This window comes from Canis lupus, chromosome 5 (genome assembly GCF_048164855.1).
Source record: "Canis lupus baileyi chromosome 5, mCanLup2.hap1, whole genome shotgun sequence".
NCBI classification, from domain to species: domain Eukaryota; kingdom Metazoa; phylum Chordata; class Mammalia; order Carnivora; family Canidae; genus Canis; species Canis lupus.
In genome coordinates this window covers 25589485-25609781 of record NC_132842.1, presented here as the reverse complement: position 1 = coordinate 25609781, position 20297 = coordinate 25589485, and the positions used below count along the sequence as shown (strand labels likewise).

The window sequence follows — 20297 nt, the reverse complement described above, 5'->3', positions numbered from 1 at the left end:
CCCAGCCCCATCTGACAGAAAGAGCCCACAAGAACATCTTGAAGCTACTGCATAACTCAGCAATGGTCAAGCCAGGAGGCAGGTGGGCAGAGCTAATTACCTCCAGAACAAAGCCAGTGGTCTTATCTGGCCAAGGAACCGGGGGCACAGGTCAGCTTGAGTCAAGACCACAAAGAGCCTGAGTGGCCTTGGAGCTGCTTCTCCTGGGCAGGAAAACTAATTTATAGTTCCGCTTATTGCCAAATACAGCCTTCAATCTGCCTGACAAGAGAACCTTACCAGGAAGTATGTAGCCCATCTGAAAGCCCTGGTTACAGTGGCCCTGGAGCAGAACACAGCATATGTATGGCTTTCCCCATCTGCAGAGCAAAACTAGTAGGCTTACCTAACCAAGATATTCAGTGCACATTCTTGGTACCCAAAGAGCAAAAATTCACAGTCCCACCTTCTGCTGAGTATAGTACCCAGTCCAGACCATCTAGTAAACCTGACCAAGGAATCTAGGCAACCAAGGAACCCATTCTACATCCTCACTTCAGCAGGAAACCAAGCCAAAAGTCCTATCCAGCTAGTCTTAGCAAATGGTCCAACCCCTACTCTAACCTCAGAACTCAAACAGCTCTTTCCCCCTAAAATAGATCCTAAGAGCAGATCCCACCAGCAGACATGTCCAGAAACCCAAACTGAGCTAATGTGTGAAAACTACCTCTGCCAAAGCAAACTTGAAAACACTTAGAGGAGACCAGTTACTCAAATGTGCAGATACCAATGGAAGGAATCAAGGATCACACAAGGGGAAAAAAAAAAAAAAAAAATATATATATATATATATATATATATATATATATATATATATACACATATATATATATACACACACACACACATATATATATATATACACACACACACACATATATATATAAATTTGGTAAATTTGACACCACCAAAAGAAACTAGAAAAGTTCTAATAATTGACCCCAAAAAAAGTGGACATCTATGAACTGTCAAAAATTCAGAATAATCACCTTAAAGAAGCTTAATGAACAACAAAAACACAGAAAACTAAATATTAGGAAAGCAATGCATGAACAAATGAGGACTCCACAAAGAAAGAGAAACCATATATATATATATATATATATATATATATATATATATATATATATATATATATATATAAATCCTAGAGCTAAAACTAGTACAGTAACTGCACTGAAGAATTCGAGACAAAGCTTTAAAAAGAGATTTGACTATGCAGAAGAAACAGTGACCTGAAAAATAGGACATCTGAAAGTATTCAGTCAAAGGAACAAAAACTTAAAAAGAATGAAAACAGTGATAAAAGCCTATGAGATTTATGGTACACAATGAAAAGAAAAAATATAAGCAATAATGACTGAAAACCTCCCAAACCTGGCAGAAAAAGACCTCCAGATCCAAGGAGCCCAAAGGACTCCAAAAAGGGTGAATCATAATACAGCAAACTACTATAGGGCTACAAAGAAACACATTACGATTAAATTGTCAAAAGACAAAGAAGAAAGAAAGAATTTTTAAAACAGCAAGAGAAAAGAGAAGATACATACTGGGGAATGCCCATAAGACTATCCACATATTTCTAGATAGAAACTTTTTAGGCCAAAAGAAGTGGGATGATATATATTCAAAATATTAAAATAAAAAAAAAAAACTGTCAACTAAGAATGTCAAACCCAGTGAAGCTGTCCTTCAGAAATTAAGGTGGAATAAAGCCTTTCCTAAATAAACAAAAGCTGAGGAAATTCATCACCACTAGACTTGCCTTATAAGAAATGCCCAAGGAAGTTGTTCCAGTGGAAACAAAAATATGTTAGATAACATCATGAGAACATAACAAGGCAGTGTAAAACTCACTGGTAATGGTAAGTATACACTGAAAGTTAGATTCTGTAATACAATAGTAGTATGCAATTCACTTTCAACTCTAGTTTAAAAATTAAATGCAGTAAAAAGAACCATAAGCCCAAAAATTATGTTATACAATATAAAAAATGTGTAAAGTGTAACACCAATTATCTAAAATGTAAAAGGGAAAAGAAACAAAAGTGTAACATACAGGAATTATATGGAAGGTGAAGTTGTTGGTAGTTTAAAATAGGGTGTCAGAATTTTATGATATTTTACGTAAGCCTCATGTTAACAAGGGAAAACCTGTAGAAATTACGCCAAAGAACATGATAGAGAAGTCAAAGCATAACCAGAAGACATCAAAACACACACACAAAAAAGGCAGGAGAGTTAGAAATAAGGAACAATAGATGCACAAAACAATAAAAAAAAGCAATTAGCAAAATGCTAACAGTAAGTCTTTACTTATCAATACTTACTATATGTAAATGGATTAAACTCTCCAATCAAAAGATATAGAATGGCTGAATGGATAAAAAGACAAGATCCAACAATATGCTGCCTACAAGAGACTCATTTTCACCTTAAAGACAAACAGTCTCAGAGTGAAGGCATGGAAAAAAATATTTCAAGCAAATGGTAACCAAAAACAAAAGCAAAAACTGGGGTAGCTATACTTATATCAGATAACATAGACTTTAAACTAAAAATGGCATAAAAAGAGAAAAGAAGGTCATTATATAATGATAAAGGGATCAATACACCAAGAAACCATACCAATTTTCAATATCTATGCACCCAACATCAGTTTCTATATACATAAAGCAGAAACTAATAGAGCTAAAGGAGAAATAAACAGCACTACAATAAGACTTGGATTCTCAACAATGGATTGATAACCTAGGCAGAGAATAAACTGTGAATTCAAACAATGATATAGATCAAATGGTTGTACAGACATAACAGAACATTCAATCTAACAACAGAACACACATTCTTCTCAACTACACTTGGACCAATTTCTAGGATAGACCATATATTAGCTACAATACAAGTCTAAGCAAATTCAAGAAGACTGAGATCATACCAAGCATCTTCTCTGACCACAATGAGATGAACTGGAATTCAATAATTAGAGTAAAACTGGAAAATTCGCAAATACATAAAAACTAAACCACACTCTCCTGAACAAACCATGGATTAAAGAAGAAATTAAGGAGAAATAAAAAACTATTTTGAGAAACAAAATGAAAACAGCATAACAGAAATTGTTGGATGGAGCAAAGAAGTTCAAAGTAATATAGGCATACCTTATCTTATTGCACTTCATTTTATCGTGCCTCACAGATACTGGGTATTCTACAATTTTTTTTTTAAAGACTTTTTATTTTATTCATGAGAGACACAGAGAGAGAGAGAGAGGCAGAGACACAGGCAGAGGGAGGAAGGCCCTATGCAGGGAAACTGACGTGGGACTCAATCCCAGATCTCCAGGATCATGCCTGGGCTGAAGGCAGTGCTAAACTGCTGAGCCACTGGGGCTGCTCTGGGTATTCTACAAATTGACAGGTTATGGCAACACTGCATCAAGCAAGTCTGTCGGTGCCATTTTTCCAACATCATTTGTTCACTTCATGTCTCTGTGTAGCATTTTGGTAATTCTCACAAAGTCTCTAACTCTTTATTATTATATTTGCTGTGCTCATCAGTGATCTTTGGTGTTACTACTGTAATTGATCTGGGGCACCACAAACAACAGCCATACAAGGTGGCACACTTAATTGATACAAGTTATGTGAGTTCTGGGGTTCCACCAACAAGGCTCAACCAACCTGTTGAGTCTCAGGCCTCCCTATTCTGAGGCACAATGTTGAAATAAAGCCCACTGATAACCCTACACTACCCTCTAAGTGTTTAAGTGAAAAGAAGTATCATGTATCTCTCACTTTAAACAAAAGCTAGAAACGATTACACTTGCTGAAGAAGGCATGTAAAAAGTAGAGATAAATTGAAATGTGGGTCTCTTGTGCCAAACAGTTAACCAAGTTATAAATGCAAAGTAAAAGTTCTTGAAGAAAATTGAAAGTGCTACTCCAATGAACACATAAATGATAAGAAAGCAAAACACTCTTATCATTGATATAAAATTTTAGTGGTCTGGATTGAAAATCAAATAAGACACAACATTCCCTCAAGACAAAGCCTCATCCAGAGCAAGGTCCAAATTCTCTTCAATTCCATGAAGTCTGAGAGAGGTCAGGAAGCTGCAGAAGAAAAGCATGAAGCTAGCAGCGGCTTGTTCATGAAGTTTAAAGAAGACACCATCTCCATAACATCTAAGTGCAAGGTGAAGCAGCAAATGCAGATGTAGAAGCTGCAGCAAGTTATCCAGGAAATCTACTTGAGATGATTAATGAAAGTGCCTGTACTAAACAATAGATTGTAAGTGTAGATGAGACAGGCTTCTATTAGAAGAAGATGCCATTAGGTGTGTCATAGCTGGAGAGGAGAAGTCCATGTCTGGCTTGAAAGCTTTAAAGGACAGGCTGACTCTTGTTAAAGGCTAATGCAGCTGTGACTTTAAATTGAAGCCAATGGTCATTGACCATTCCAAAAACCATAGGGCTCTTATGAATTATGTTAAATCTACTCTGCCTAAATTCTATAAATGGAACAAGAAAGTCTGCATGACAGTACATCTGTTTACAATATGGTTTATTGAATATTCTAAGCCCATTGTTGAGACCTACTGCTCAGGAAAAAAAAACTTTTTTTCAAAACATGACTTCTCATTGAAAATGCACCTGGTCACCCAAGAGCTCTGATAGAGATGTTCAATGAGATTAGTGTTGTTTTCATGCCTGCTAACACAACAGCCATTCTGCAGCCTATGGATCAAAGGAGTCACTTCAACTTTCAAGTCTTATCATTTGAGAAATACATTTCATAAGGCAATATGTACTCTAGTTATTCCTCTGATGGATCTAGGAGGTTGAAAACCTCCTAGAAAGGGTTCACCATTCTAGATGCCATTAAGAACATTCATGATTCATAAGAAGAGTTCAAAATATCAACATTCACAGGAATATGGAAGCAGTCGATTCCAATCCACATGGATGACTTTGAGGGGACCAAGATGTCAGTGAAGCAAGTTACTGCAGATGTGGTACAAAGAGCAGAAGAAGTAAAATTAGAAGAGAAGCCTGAGGGCATGACTGAATTGCTATAATCTCATGGTAAAAATTTTAACAGATGAGGAGTGGCTTCTTATGAATGAGCAAAGAAAGTAGTTTTTTGAGATAGAATCTACTCCTGGTGCAGATGCTATGAAAATGTTGAAATGACAACAAAGAATTTAGAATATAACATAAATTTAGTTGACAAAGCAGTGGCAGGGTTTGAAAGGACTGACTCCAGTTTTGAAAGAAATTCCACTGGGGAAAACTACTATCAAACAGTAGTGCACGCTACGGAGAAATCATTTGTGAAAGGAAAAGTCCATCAATGCAGCAGACTTCATTGTTGTCTTATTTTAAGAAAACTGCCTAACTACAGAGAACAAACAGATGGTTACTGGCAGGGAGGTAGATGGTAGGATAGGTGAAATAGGTAAAATGGATTAATAGTACACTTACCTCATGAGCACTGAGTAATACATGGAATTGTACAATCACCATATTGTACACCTGAAGCTAATATAACACTGTATGTTACCTACACTGGAATTAAAATTTTTAATAAAATTTAAAAATTAAATAAAAAAGAGATACAGGGACACCTGGGTGGTTCAGTGGTTAAGCACCTGCCTTCAGTTCAGGGCATGATCCTGGGATCTGGGATCAAGTCCCACATCAGGATCCTTGTGGGAGGCCTGCTTCTCCCTCTGCCTGTGTCTCTGCCCCCCCCCCCCCTGTGTGTGTGTGTCTCATGAATAAAGTCTTAAAAAAAAAAGAAAGACACAGACAACCCAACCTTTAGCAGCCACCACCCTGATCAGTCAGCAACCATCAATGTCAAGGCAAAACTCTCCAACAGCAAAAAGATTATGACTTGCTGAAAGCTGAGATGGTGGGTAGCATTGTCATCAATAAAGTATGTTTTAATTAAAATAATAAGATAAAATTCTAGTTGTATTTTTAAACATAATGCTGGTGCACACTTAATATACTATAGCATAGTGTAAACATAATTTTTATATGCTCTGGGAAAGTAAAATATGAATCTGAATAACTTTATGGAGATACACACTTTATTGTGATAGCCTAGGATCAAACCTGTAATATCTCCAAGGTATACCTATAAACACCTACCTCAAGAAGAATGATGCCAAATAAACAACCTAACTCTACACCAGGAAAACAAAAGAAAAGATTAACAAAAGTAAAAGTTGGTTCTTTGAAAAGATGAGCAAAATGGACAATATCTCAGGTAGACTAACCAAGAAAAAAAAGAGAAAGAACCCAAATTAACAAAACCAGAAATGAAAAAGAAGACATTACGAGTGATAACACAGAAATACAAAGAATCATAAGAGGCTACTATGAATAACTATAGACCAACAAGCTGGACAATTTACAAGAAACTGAATATTCTGAGAAATATACAAAGTATCAAGACAGAATCAGGAAGAAATATGGAGCCTGAACAGATCTCTTTACTAGGTAAAGAGATTGTATCAATAATCAAAAATCTGTCCCCTCAAAAAAAAAAAAAAAAAAAAAGGAAAGTCCAGGACCAGATGGTAAATTTTCCCATACACTTAAAGACTTGGTGTCAATCCTTCTCAAACTCTTCCAAAAAATAAGAGGAGGGAACACTCCCAAACGCATATTACAAGGCCAGCATTACTTTTATACCAAAGCCAGTAAAGGACACTACCAGAAGAGAAAGCAACAGACCAATATCCCTGATAAATATAGATATAAAAATTCTCTATAAAATACTAGCAAACAGAAAGAATTCAGAAGCACACTAAAAGGATCACTCACCATGATCAACTGGGATTTTCACCTGAGATGTGAGGATGATTCAGCATATGTAAATCAACTGATGTGGTTTATCACATTAAGAGAGTGAAAGAAAAAAATTAGATGATCATTTCAATACATGCAGAAAAAGCATCTGACAAAATTCAACAGCTGTTCATGATAAAAACTGTTAACAAACTAGGTACAGAAGGAACATAATTCAACATAATAAACATCATATATAATAAGCCCACAGTTAACATGGTGAAGCGGTTGAAAGCATTTCCTCTAATATAGGAACAAGAGAAGGGTGCTCATCCTACCACTCCTATTCAATATAGCATTAAAAGTCTTCACTGGGCCACCTGGGTGACTCAGTGGCTGAGTGTCTGCTTTTGTGTCAGATCGTGATCCTGGGGTCCTGGGATTCAGTCCCACATCAGCTTCTCCCTCTGCCTACATCTCTGTTTCTCAGGAATAAATAAATAAAATCTTTAAAAATAAATAAGTAGATAGATAGATAGATTAGATAGATAGATAGATAGATAGATAGATAGATAGATAAATGGTACTGGGAAAATTGAATATTTAGGTCTAAAAAAATGAAACTAGACCACTTACAAAAATTAACTCAAAATGGATTAAAGACTGAAATGTAAAACCTGAAACCATAGAATTCCTACATAAAAACATAAGGAAAAAGCTCCCTGATATGGATCTTGGTAATATTGTGAATACGACACCCAAAACACCAGCCATAAAATAAAAAATAAACAAATGAGACTACATCAAATTCTAAATTTAGTTTCTGCACAGAAAAACAAATGACCAACAAAGTAAAAAGACAATCTACAAAATAGGAATAAATACTTGCAAAGAATGTATCTTGATAAGGGTTTAATATTCAAAATATGTAACTTATACAATCCGGTAACAAAATAATAATAATCCAATTTAAAAGAGGGCAAAAGACAAGAGAGAAGGAAGATTGCAGAATAGGAGGATCCCTGAGCTTGTCGCTCCCCAGACACACTGAGGCAAAAACTACATGCATTACCACTCACTTTGAAAACAACCTGAAGACCAGCAAAACAGATCTTCCATAGCTAAGGTCATAAAGAGAAATACACCTTGAATAGAACAGGAGAAGTCGAAACATGGTCGGGAACCAAAACACCAGCCATGCTACCCACAAGTGGAAGGGTTATCACAAGCATGTAAGAGCAAGGGAATCAAGCCCCCCTTCAGATACCCCCAACCCTGGGGAGGTACACTGAAAAGCTGAATCCCCATTTGACTTTGAAAATCAGTAGGTTTAAACTGCAGGAGTTTTAAAAATCAACAGGGCTTAACTCCAGGAGAGCTGGAAGGCTACAGGAAACCAAGTCTCTGCTCTTAAGGAACCAGTATATAGTCTCACTCAGCAGTACACCCAGCACAGAAGTAGCAATTTGGAAAGTGCATAGGTTATATACATAAAGGAGATTTACTGACTAATTTTAGGACATGCCAGAGGGGAAGGGAACTGCAAGAACTTTAAGAACAGAAGTGTTGGCAGGTACCATTTTTCTTACCCTCCTTCATCCTAGATAGCTGGACATTTACAGGAGCCAGTTCTCATGCTCTCCAGGCTCCTTGCTAACACCACTTGCCAGGCCCCAGCATTCCCCTGTGGACTGCCACACAATCACCCAGTCAGGTGCCCCTCCAAAGTGGTTCCCACACCACCACACACACCAGACAGCCTCAGTCAGGACTGATACCTCCCGCCCAAAGCACTCTACAACACCTAGTGGGCAGACCCAGATAAATATGTTGCCTCCAAAGCCACTCCTGATTCATTCCTGCCTTGAGGAGTGGGGTAGCTCACCCACACACAAGCACACCAGCATTAGCTGCAGCCAGGACTCTCAGCCAGGTGCGCCAGAAATAAATGCTGCCCATCAGCACCCCCACTGTAGCTACAAGATCCCTCACACAACTATGCTGGGAGCAGGCACTGCCCATCAGCACACCCACAGCAATAGGGGCAGATCACTGCAGACAGCCAGGCAGAGGGGCAGCCCTGCCCACTAGCATGCCTGCAGAAAGTGTGACAGAGCTTGTAAGCTAGCCACACAGGGGGAAAAATCCTACCCACCAGTGGGCCCACAGCAGTCATAGCTCAGCCACAACAGGAGGGCACACGCAGCTCACACAGGGGACACCCCAGGAGCACCTGGTTTTAGTGGTTTGGGAAGACTCTGAAACCTCCCACATAAGGCCACTGCTGTCAAGACCAGAAGATGGAGCTGACCTACCTATAAATAGGAAAAAACACAGGGCCAGACAAAATGAGACAGACGAATATGTTCCAAACCAAAGAACAAGACAAAAACCATGAGGTGGGGGTGGGGGGGAGGCTGAACAGAATGCAGATATGCAAAATACCTGATAAAGGGTTGAAAATAATGTTCATAAAGATACTTGAGAGAAGAGTGGATGAACTCTGTGAAAATTTCAACAAAGACATAAATAATATAAAAAAAGAACCAGTCAGAGCTGAAGAATACAATTACTGAAATGAAAAACATACTAGAGAGAATCAACAGATCAGAGGAGACAGAAGTAGAGATCAACAACCTGCAAGACAGGGTAGTAGAAAGCACCCAAGCTGAACAGCAAAAAAAAAAAAAGGAATTTTAAAGATTAGGATAGGTTAAGGGACCTCTGTGACAATATCAAGCTAATAACAATCACATTAAAAGGGTCCCAGAAGAAAAAAGAAGGGGGCAGAAAATTTATTTGAAGAAATAATACCTGAAAACTTCCCTAACCTGGAGTAGGAAACAGACGTTCATGTCCAGGAAGCACAAAAGGCTCCAAACAAGATGAACCCAAGGAGTTCCATACTAAGACACATAATTAAAATCACAAAAGGTAATTATAAAGAAAGAATTTTAAAAGCAGCAAGAAAAAATAAAACAGTTACATATGAGGAAAACCCATAAGATTATTCGCTCATTTTTTCAGCAGAAACTTTATAAGCCAAAAGGGAATGACATGATACATTCAAAGTGCTGAGAGAAAAAATCAAAAACAAAAAACTACAACCAAGAAAAATCTACCCAGAAAGACTATCATTGGGAATTGGAAAGACAGAGTTTTCTAGATAAATAAAAGTTAATAAAATTGACAAACCAGACTTACAAGACATATTTAGGAATTTTTCAAGTAGAAAAGTCATAATTAGAAGAAGATTAAGGAAGGAAAAAAATTCACAGCTAAAAGCAAACATTCTGTAAACATAGTGAATTACTTATAAAACCAGTATGTAGATTAAAACACAAAAACAGTAAACGCAATTTTATATATAAAAATTGGTGGAGGGATACACAAAATAAAAAGATGTAAAATATGACATCATATACATAAAATGTAGAGCAGAGAGCAAAATTTAGTGCTTTTAGAATGGATCTGAACTTAAGTGACCATCAACTTAATATAGACTGCTATATACATAGGATGTTATATATGAACTCAATGGCAACCAAAAATCAAAAACCTGCAGTAGATACACAAAAAATAAAGAGAAAGGAATCCACACATAATACTAAAGCAAGCCATCAAATGACAAGGGAAGAGAGAAAGAGAAGAACAGAGAAAAACCACAAAAAGAACCAGAAAACAATTTAAAGAATGGCAAATAAGTGTATACCTATCAATAGTTACTTTAAATGTAAATGGACTAAATGCTCCAAAAAGGGTGACTGAATGGATAAAAAACAAGATGCATCTGTATGCTGCCTACAGGAGACTCACTTCAGACCCAAAGACACATGCAGATTGAAAGTGAAAGAAAGGGGAAAAAAAAAATCATTCCATGCAAATGGAAGCAGGAAAAAGCCAGGGTAGCAATACTTATATCAGACAAAATAGACTCTGATGAAAGACTAGCAAGAGACAAAAAGGAGTATTAAATAATGATTAAAGTATCAACCCAAGAAGAGTATATAATAATTGTAAATATGCATCCAACATAGCATCTAAATACATAAAGCAAATATTAAAAGGCATAAAAAGAAACTGACAGTAATATAGGAATAGTAGAGGACTTAATACCCCACTTTACATCAATGGCTAGATCATTCAAACAGAAAATCAGCAAGGAGACAATGTTTTTGAACAACACATTAGACCAGCTGGTACTAACAGATACAAACAAACATTCCATCCAAAAACAGCAGAACACATATTGTTTCCAAGTATACATAGAACAGTCTCCATGGCAGATCACATGCTAGGCCACAAAACAAGTTTCAACGCAGTTAAGAAGACACCTGGGTGGCTCAGTCAGTTGAGTGTCCAACTCTTGGTTTTGGCTCAGGTCATGATTTCGGTGTAATGGGATTGAGCTTCACATCAAGCTCCACACTCAGTGCAGAGTATACTTGGGATTCTCTCTCTCCCTCTCTCTCTGCCCCTTCCTGCTGCTTGCATGTATTCTTTCTCTCTCAAATAAATAAAATCTTAAAAAAAAAAAAGACTGAAACCAAATTAGGCATCTTTCTGACCACAAAGGTATGAAACTAGAAATAAATTACAAGAAAAAAATGGAAAGAAACATAAACACATCAAGGCTAAACAACATGCTAACAACCAATGAGTCAACAACAACAAAAAAAAAATCAAGAGAAAATTTTAAAAAATACATGAAAACACCAACAATCCACAATCTTTGAGACACAGTGAAAATAGTTCTAAGAGGGAAGTTTATAGTGATACAGGCCCACCCCAGGAAACGAGAAAAATATCAAAGAATCTAACCTTACAAAGGAACTAAAAAAAGAACAAACAAGGCCCAAAGTCAGTAGAAGGAAGGAAATAATAAAGATCAGAGCAGGAATTAATGAAATAGAGACTGAGAAGACAATGGAAAAGATCAGTGAAACCAAGAGCTGCTTCTTTGAAAAATAACTTTTTTTTTTTTTTACCTAACCTTTACCCAGACTTACCAAGAAAAAAATGAGACAGTACTCAAATATTTCTCAAATCAGAAATGAAGGAAGATAAATAACAACTGACCACAAAAAAGCAAAGAGTTATAATGCTAAAAAAAAAAAAAATAGGATATGCCAACAAATTGGACAATCTACAAGAAATGGTTAAATTCCTACAAACATACAATCTTCCAAGACTGAATCAAGAAGAAATACAAAATCTGAACAGACCAATTATTAGTTAACAACATTGAATAGGTAATCAAAAAACTCCCAACAGGGACATCTGGGTGGCTCAGCGGTTGAGCTTCTTTCTTTGGCTCAGGGCGTGATCCTAGGATCCAGGATCAAGTCCCACATGGGCTCCCGTCAAGGAGCCTGCTTCTCCCTCTGCCTGTGTCTCTGCCTCTGTGTCTCTCATGAATAAATAAATAAATCTTTAAAAAAAAGAAAAACCTTCCAACAAACCAAAGTCCAGGACCAGATAGCTTCAGAGGTGAATTCTACCAAATGCTGAAAGAAAATTAATACCTACTCTTCTCAAACTATTACAAAAAATAAAATAAAATAAAATAAAATAAAATAAAATAAAATAAAATAAAATAAAATAAAATAAAATAAAATAAAATGGAAAGGAAAACTTCCAAATTTATTCTATGAGGCCAGCATTACTCTGAATACCAAAACCAGACAAAGACATGACAAAAAAAGAAAACCACAACCCAATATCCCTGATGAACATAGATGCACAGTATTCAACAATGTACATTAAAAGGATCACTCACCACCAAGTGAGATTTATTCCAGGGATGCAAGGGTGGTTCAATATTTGCAAATCAATATGATATATCACATTAACAAGAGAAAGGATAAAAATCATAGAAAAAGCATTTGGAAAACTACAACATCCATTCTTTTTTTTTTTTTTTCAACATCCATTCTTGATAAAAACCCTCAATGGTGGGTTTAGAGAGAACATATCTCAATGTAATAAAAGGCACTATATAAAAACCCACAGCTAGGGATCCCTGGGTGGCTCAGCAGTTTAGCACCTGCCTTCGGCCCAGGGCGTGATCCTGGAGTCCTGGGATTGAGTCCCATATCAGGCTCCCTGCATGGAGCCTCTCTCTCTCTCTCTCTCTGTCTCTCTGGAATAAATAAATAAAATCTTTAAATATAAACCCACAGCTAATAGCATATACTCATTGGTGAAACCCTAAAAGTGCTTCCTCTAAGATCAGGAACAAGACGGATGTCCACTCGCACCACTTTTATCCGACATAGTGCTAGAAGTCCTGGCTGCAGCATTCAAACAAGAAATAAAAGGCAACCAAATTGGTAAGGAAAAAGTAAAACTGTCACTACTTGCAGATAACATACTAGATAGAAAGACCATTAAAGACTCCACAAGGGATCCCTGGGTGGCGCAGCGGTTTGGCGCCTGCCTTTGGCCCAGGGCGCGATCCTGGAGTCCCGGGATCGAATCCCACGTCGGGCTCCCGGTGCATGGAGCCTGCTTCTCCCTCTGCCTGTGTCTCTGCCTCTCTCTCTCTCTGTGACTATCATAAATAAATAAAAATTAAAAAAAAAAAGACTCCACCAAAAAATTAGAATAAATGAATTTAGTAAATTTGCAGGATACCAAATATACAGAAATTGTTGCATTCCTATACGCTACTAATGCAATAGCAGAAAGCGAAATTAAGAAAACAATCCCATTTACAATTGCACCGATAAGGGGGATCCCCGGGTGGCTCAGTGGTTTAGCGCCTGCCTTTGGCCAAGGGCGTGATCCTGGAATCCCAAGATCGAGTCCCATGTTGGGCTCCCTGCATGGAGCCTGCTTCTCCCTCTGCCTGTGTCTCTGTCTCTGCCCCTCTCTCTCTCTCTCATGAATAATTTTTTTAAATCTTAAAAAAAAATTGCACCAATAAAATTAAATACCTAGGAATAAACTTAACCATGGAGGTGAAACACCTATACTCTGAAAACTTAAGACACTAATGAAAGAAACTGAAGATGACTCAAACAGAAAGACATACAATGTTTGTGGCTTGGAGGAATTGATATCATTAAAATGTCCATACTACCCAAAGCAATCTACAGATTCAACGCAATCCCTATCAAAATAGCAATAGCATTTTTTACAGAAGTAGGACAAATAATCCTAAAATTCACTTAGAACCACAAAAGACATCAAATAGCCAAAGCAATCTTGCGAAAGAAGAATAAAGCTGGAGACAGGACAATCCCACGTTTCAAGTTACGCTACAAAGCAGCAGTAAGCCAAACAGTATAGTATTGGCATGAAAACAGGCAGATATATCAAGAAAACAAAAGACCACCTTTTTTGATAAATGGTGTTAAGAAAACAGGATGGCTACATGTAAAAGAATGGACCACTTTCTTATACCATTCACAAAAATAAACTGAAAATGTATTAAAGACGTAAATGTGAGATCTGAAACCATAAAACTTCTAAAAGAAGACACAGCCAGTCATCTCTTGGACGTCAGCCTAAGCAACATATTTATGGATATGTGTGTCCTAAGGAAAAGGTAAATGAAAGTAAAAATAAACTATTAGGACTATCACAAAATAAAAAGGTTTTGCACAGTGTAGGAAACCATGAACAAAATGAAAAGGTAGCCTACTGAATGGAAGAAGGTATTTGTAAATGATATGTCCAACAATGGGTTAATATTCAAAATATACAAAAGAACTTATACAACTCAAGGCCAAACAAACAAAAAAAAATCTGCAAAATGGGCAGAAGACCTGAGCAGACATTTTCCCAAAGAAAACATATAGATCGCCAGCAGATACATGAAAAGATGCTCAACATCATTCATCGTAACTGAAATGCAAATATAAAACAATGAGATACCTCCTGACACCAGTAAGAATGAGTAGGAAAGAATGAGTAGTATCAAAAAGACAAGAAATAAATTGTTGGTGGGTTTGTGGAGCAAAGAAAACCTTCGTGTACTGTTGGTGGGAATATAAACTGGTGCAATCACTATGGAAAACAGGATAGAAGTTCCTCAAAAAATTAAAAATACCACAGGATCCAATAATTCCACTTCTGTGTATTTACCCAAAGAAAATGTAAACACTAATTCGAAAAGACAGATGCACCCCTATGTTTACTGCAGCATTCTTTACAATAGCCAAGATACGGAAGGAACCCGAGTGATCATGAATAAATGAATGGATAAAGAAGATGTGGTGTATACATATGCAAAGGAATATTACCCAGCCATAAAAAAGAATGAAATCTTGCCATTTACAACAACACGGATGGATCTAGAGGGTACTGGGCTAAGTGAAGGCAGTCAGACTGGCAAATACCATATGATTTCACTTTTTTATGTGGAATCTATAAAACAAACCACAAAAATATAGAAAGAGAGCCATAAACATATTGAACAATTTGGTGGTTACCACAGAGAAGAGGGCAGGAAGACAGGCAAAATGGACAAAGGGGATTAAGAGGTATAAACTTCCACTTATAAAATAAATATATCATGGAGATTAAAAGTATAGCGTAAGATGTAGTGTGTGTGTGTGCATATTCAATAATATAATAACTTCATATGGTGACAGTGGCAAGCATTTCATAATGTTTATAATTGCTGAATCATTACGTTGTACACCTGGAACTAGTATTATATGTCAACTATCCTTCAACTATCCTTTTTAAGTAAAAAGAAAAAAAATGGGCAACAGAATAGACGTTTTCCCAAAGGTGATATACAAATAGCCAAGAAGTACATGAAAAGATGCTCAACATCACCACCATTAGGGAAATGCAAATCAAAACTATGATATCACCTCACATCTGTTTGAATGTCCATCATCAAAAACACAACAGATAATGAGGATGTGGAACAAAGGGAACTCTTGTGCAGAGTACTTGGGAGCACTTGGGTCTGAAAACTAGTACAGCCACTATAGAAAACAGCATGGAGAATCCAAAAAAAATTAAAAACCGAACTACTCTTGTTTTTTGTTTTTTTGTGGGTTTTTTTTTTTTTTCAGATTTTATACTGGCATTAGAGATTTTGTTTTGTTTTGTTATGTTTTTATTTTATTTTTTATTGGAGTTCAATTTGCCAACATATAGCATATCACCCAGTGCTCATCCCGTCAAGTGCCCCCCTCAGGGCTGGTCACCCAGTCACCCCAACCCCCCGTCCACCTCCTTTTCCACTACCCCTTGTTCGTTTCCCAGAGCCAAACTACTCTTTGATCCAGTAATTCCACCTCTGGGAATACAGTTGCCTCTTGAACAACATGAAGCCACTTATATCTGAATTTTTTCGCTAAGTATACATACAGTATTGTAAATATATCTTCTCTTATGATATCCTTAACGTTTGTTCTCTAGCTTACTGTATTATAAAAATACAGTATACAATGCAAATAACATGCAAAATATATGTTAACTGTTTCTGTTATCAGTAAGGCTTCTGGTCAGCAGGTTAGTAGTATTTAAGTCTGGGGCAGGGGGGGAGTCAAAACTTATACAGGCTTTTTACTGTGGTGGGGACTGGCACCCCTAACTCCTGCATTGTTCAAAGGTCAATTGTAGATACAAAGAAAAGGAAAACACTAACTCAAAAAGATAGCTGTATCCTTATGTTCACAGCAGCATTATTTATAAGGGGTAAGACATGGAAATAACCTAAGCATCCATCGATAGAGGAATGGATAAGCAAGTTGTGGTATGCATATATAATTTTTTAGAAACTATGAAATCCTGCCCTTTGTGACCTTGAGGACATTATGCTAAGTGAAGTCAGTCAGTCAAATACTGCATGATCTCATTTATGTGTAGAATCAAAAAAACAAAACAAAAAGTGATAGAAAAAGAGACTAGATTTGTGGTTAGAAGAGGTGGGAGGGTTGGGGGTAGGGACTGGGGGAATTGGAGGAAGGTGCTCAAAAGATACAAACTTCCAGTTATAAGGTAAATAAATACTAAGGATGTAATGTACAAAATGATGACTAGAGCTAGCACTGCTGTATAATATACAGGAAACTTAAGAGAGTAAATCCTGAGTTCTCATTACAAAGAAAAGATTTTTTTTTTTTAACTTTTTATTATATATAAATGAAATGACGGATGCTAACTAAACCGACTCCGGTCATTATTTCGCAACATATAATAGGATGCTATTCACTTGTAAGTGATCTATGTCAATTATATCTAAATGAAACTGAGGGTGGGGGAACAGAGAATGTGATAAATATATAACACACACATATACAAGTGACCAGTTTAAAATTTGGATAATTTATTAATTACAATGAGGTATGAACTTGAAAACACTGGTCTTAAAGCAATGTTTTCCAAATTATTTTCCACATTGACCTGCAAAATAACCTATGGGGAAAAAATACACCTTACACCTTCTTTGGTAGCCAAGAAGGTGTAAGGAATGCAGTTAACTCTATGCTCCTGTTTCCAATGCACAATGTCCATGAACATACAAAGAGCCCTTAGAAGTCTCTGTACTCTGCAGCAAAGATCCACCTATTTACCTTGGTTCAACCCAGTGTTTATTAAATTGGGCATTCATTCTTGAAAAATTTTATCACATAATTCCTATTAACCTAAGAGGCAATATACCTGCAGCCTGATGGAGAAGACAATACCACCTGTGTTTGAACCCTGGACGGCTCTGCCATTTAGCAGCTAGTATTTTCTTCATCGACAAAATGGACACGGTAATAAACTATGCCTACCTACGTGCAAAGTATTTATAACACCATGAGCACTTTATAAATGTTGATTAACATCCAGCAGAGCCAATGTTCTAAGACACACTTTGGGAAACACTGGTACAGAAACTAACCCATCAGTGTTCTGGGGCTCCTGTCTCTCTAAGGGAAGATTACAAACTAGTCGGATGGGATGTATGTAATTATGACACAGTTAGGGGCACCTGGGTGACATAGTCAGGTACGGTTCAACTCTTGGTTTCAGCTCAGGTCATGATCCCGGAGTCGTGGGATCAAGCCCCACATCGGGCTCTATGCTCAGCATGGGGTCCACTTGGGGTTCTCTCCCTCCCCCCTCCCTCCACTCAAGCACGTACTCTCCCTCACAAACAAATCAATCCTAGAAACAAAACAAAACAAAACCACCTAGGCTCAAGGATATTGTAATAGTTTGGCTAAACAGAGAAGACAGGAGCAGTCACACTAAAGAAAAGGAAAACGGGTTTAAAGATACTTTAAATATAGCAAACTATCAGGTGTGACATTTACAGAAAGTCTAGGCACTGGCAAAAAGGGGGGGAAGAAAGGACGACATTAGGCATGCGGGACAAGAAGGTCAAAGGCAGTAGCAGGTATCCTTGAGACACAGGAAGAGTAGAAGCACATTCTGGGAGGGGATATGGGTAATTAAATGGGTTCGTGTCAGGTTCAAATCTCTCCTGGACTTGACCTCAGGAGGCCGGGGACAGAAACAGCTCTGGGAGATGTAATGCGTAGCCATCAGGGTTAGTTACAGGAATGACTGGGCTCATGCTCTGAGAGCATCAACAGGAGGGAGAAGGGCCTGTACTGACAAAGATGCCAGACGGGGTTTTCTCTCTCCCCTTCCCAAGAGGAGATCCATGTGGGGACTCCAGGAAAGCCAGGCTGTGCCACCTCGAGGCTCCATCCCGTCCAAAATCCCGTTTGCTCCTTCAGCCTTCCTCCTCTCCCCACTTGATGACAGAAGGCCTGGGATTTCCACCAGGTGGGAAGCTTTTAGTTGCTTCTCCCTCCCCGAATGCCGGCCGGAGGGTTGCCAAGCTGCACGCTCACCCGTGAAACTACGTCGGAAACGGCTACCTGCTGCAGGAAAATCCTCCACCGCTAAATTCACAAGCCTGTGCATCTGCATTCTCAGTCCTTATTATACTCAGAAATCCTCACCCTAACCCTCATGCCCTTCACATCCTTATCCCATTCCTTCTGAAGTACGCCCCTGAGCTCCACTCGGAAGTGGGGTCCAGGACGCGTTCGGGGCCAGAATGTCTGAACATGCACACTTCTTGGTAAGAAAGAACTAACTTACTTAACTTACTTACTTATTTATTGTTTATTTGTTTATTATTTTTCCTTTCTGCCCATGTCAAAGTAACTGCTGCAAAACCACCACCACCACATCTCCTACCTGGAGCGAGGACGCCTTCTATTCCCACCTGGCCCAGCTGAGGCGCCCAGGTGGTCTTACCTCCTCCAATCAAGCTGCCTGCCCTCCCCTGCGGCTGAAAACCGAGCCACCCAGGTGCATCAATCACGCCCCTCCCTACGTGAAGGCTTTGTTGGCTTCCTGCCGACTTTCCACTTGCGGGCTAACTGCCCCGGCCAAGGACAGGCATCTGCTGCAGTGTGACCCCGAAAGCCCACGGGGTCACAGCGAGCGGCTGTGCGGGCCGGGCCGCCTGCTGGACACGTGCGAGCGTCGCCGATTGCCAGGACCTGGGCCCAGCCCGGGGCGGGGCACCGGGACCTGCTCCTCCGCTGGGGCTGCACCTGCCGGGCTGCACCTGCTGGGCTGCACCTGCCGTCTTAAGGTCTCCGCGGCAGGCAAGGGCTCCCGGCTCCGCAGATGCCTCGCTGGCCAGCCTGACTCAGACACTGACGCCCTGCACTCGGCAGCTGGAGGGCAGGCCAGGAGGCAATGATCCCCAAGACTTAGAGCCCCCAGGGGCTTCTCACCTGGAAGCTCCACGGGGGCCCTTCCCTGCCCGGGGAGCCTGCAGGGAGGCGGGAGGGCGGGCTGCTGCGTGCCAGGCGCTGCACCCTGCTGGCACCGTCTGTATACGCGAGCTCACTGCATCCCGAGCCACCCAGGGAGCGGGCGTCACTGTTTCCGTACTACAGGCGACCCAGGTGTCCGCCGGAGACCCCGAGGCCAGGAAAACTGCGCATGCGTCGTTCCGTGGCTCCCCTGACAACATCCCGGCGCGCAGGTGCGCAAGGCTGGCTCATGCCCGCGGCCACGGCGCCCACCAGGGCACAGGCGGCTGACGAATGCAACCAACAGGCCGCGGATACACTGCGGGGCGGGAGGACAGGAAGGAGCAGAAGGACTCACCTGCCGACGCCATCCTGAAGCGCGGGACGGACCTGAGGAGCCGCGAGGAACCCTGGGAAACTCCCGCGCACTGCACTCTGGGATGGGGGCGGAGACTGGGCGGGGCCACCACAAGCCACGCCCACACCCCTGCTCCCAGGCCAAGCTGCTCCAGGCCCCCCACCACCCCCCCTCCCCCGGGCGTGCAGAGAGAACCCTGGGGAGCCCCTACACTCACCCCCTCCTCTTTCTTTTCTGGCTCCAGCCTCTGCCCCTTCCCCACGCCAGAGCTCTTTTCTTCTCATGCAAGAAAATAAAATCACTCGGCAAGTCGTCTCCCTGGCTTTTTTATTTTACGCTCAACCACAGTTTTTGAACTTA

General features: G+C 39.6%; 1 long non-coding RNA gene across 2 annotated transcripts in view; it reads right to left on the bottom strand.

The window, feature by feature from the left end:
- LOC140633389 (uncharacterized) overlaps nucleotides 1–20003 on the bottom strand; it is a 48201-nt gene extending 28198 nt beyond the window's left edge. For both annotated transcript variants that reach the window (XR_012030990.1, XR_012030992.1), the window contains exon 1: nucleotides 19938–20003. This is a non-coding gene — a long non-coding RNA (uncharacterized lncRNA). The remainder of the gene's footprint in view (nucleotides 1–19937) is intronic.
- Between the last annotated feature and the right edge of the window lie 294 nt (nucleotides 20004–20297).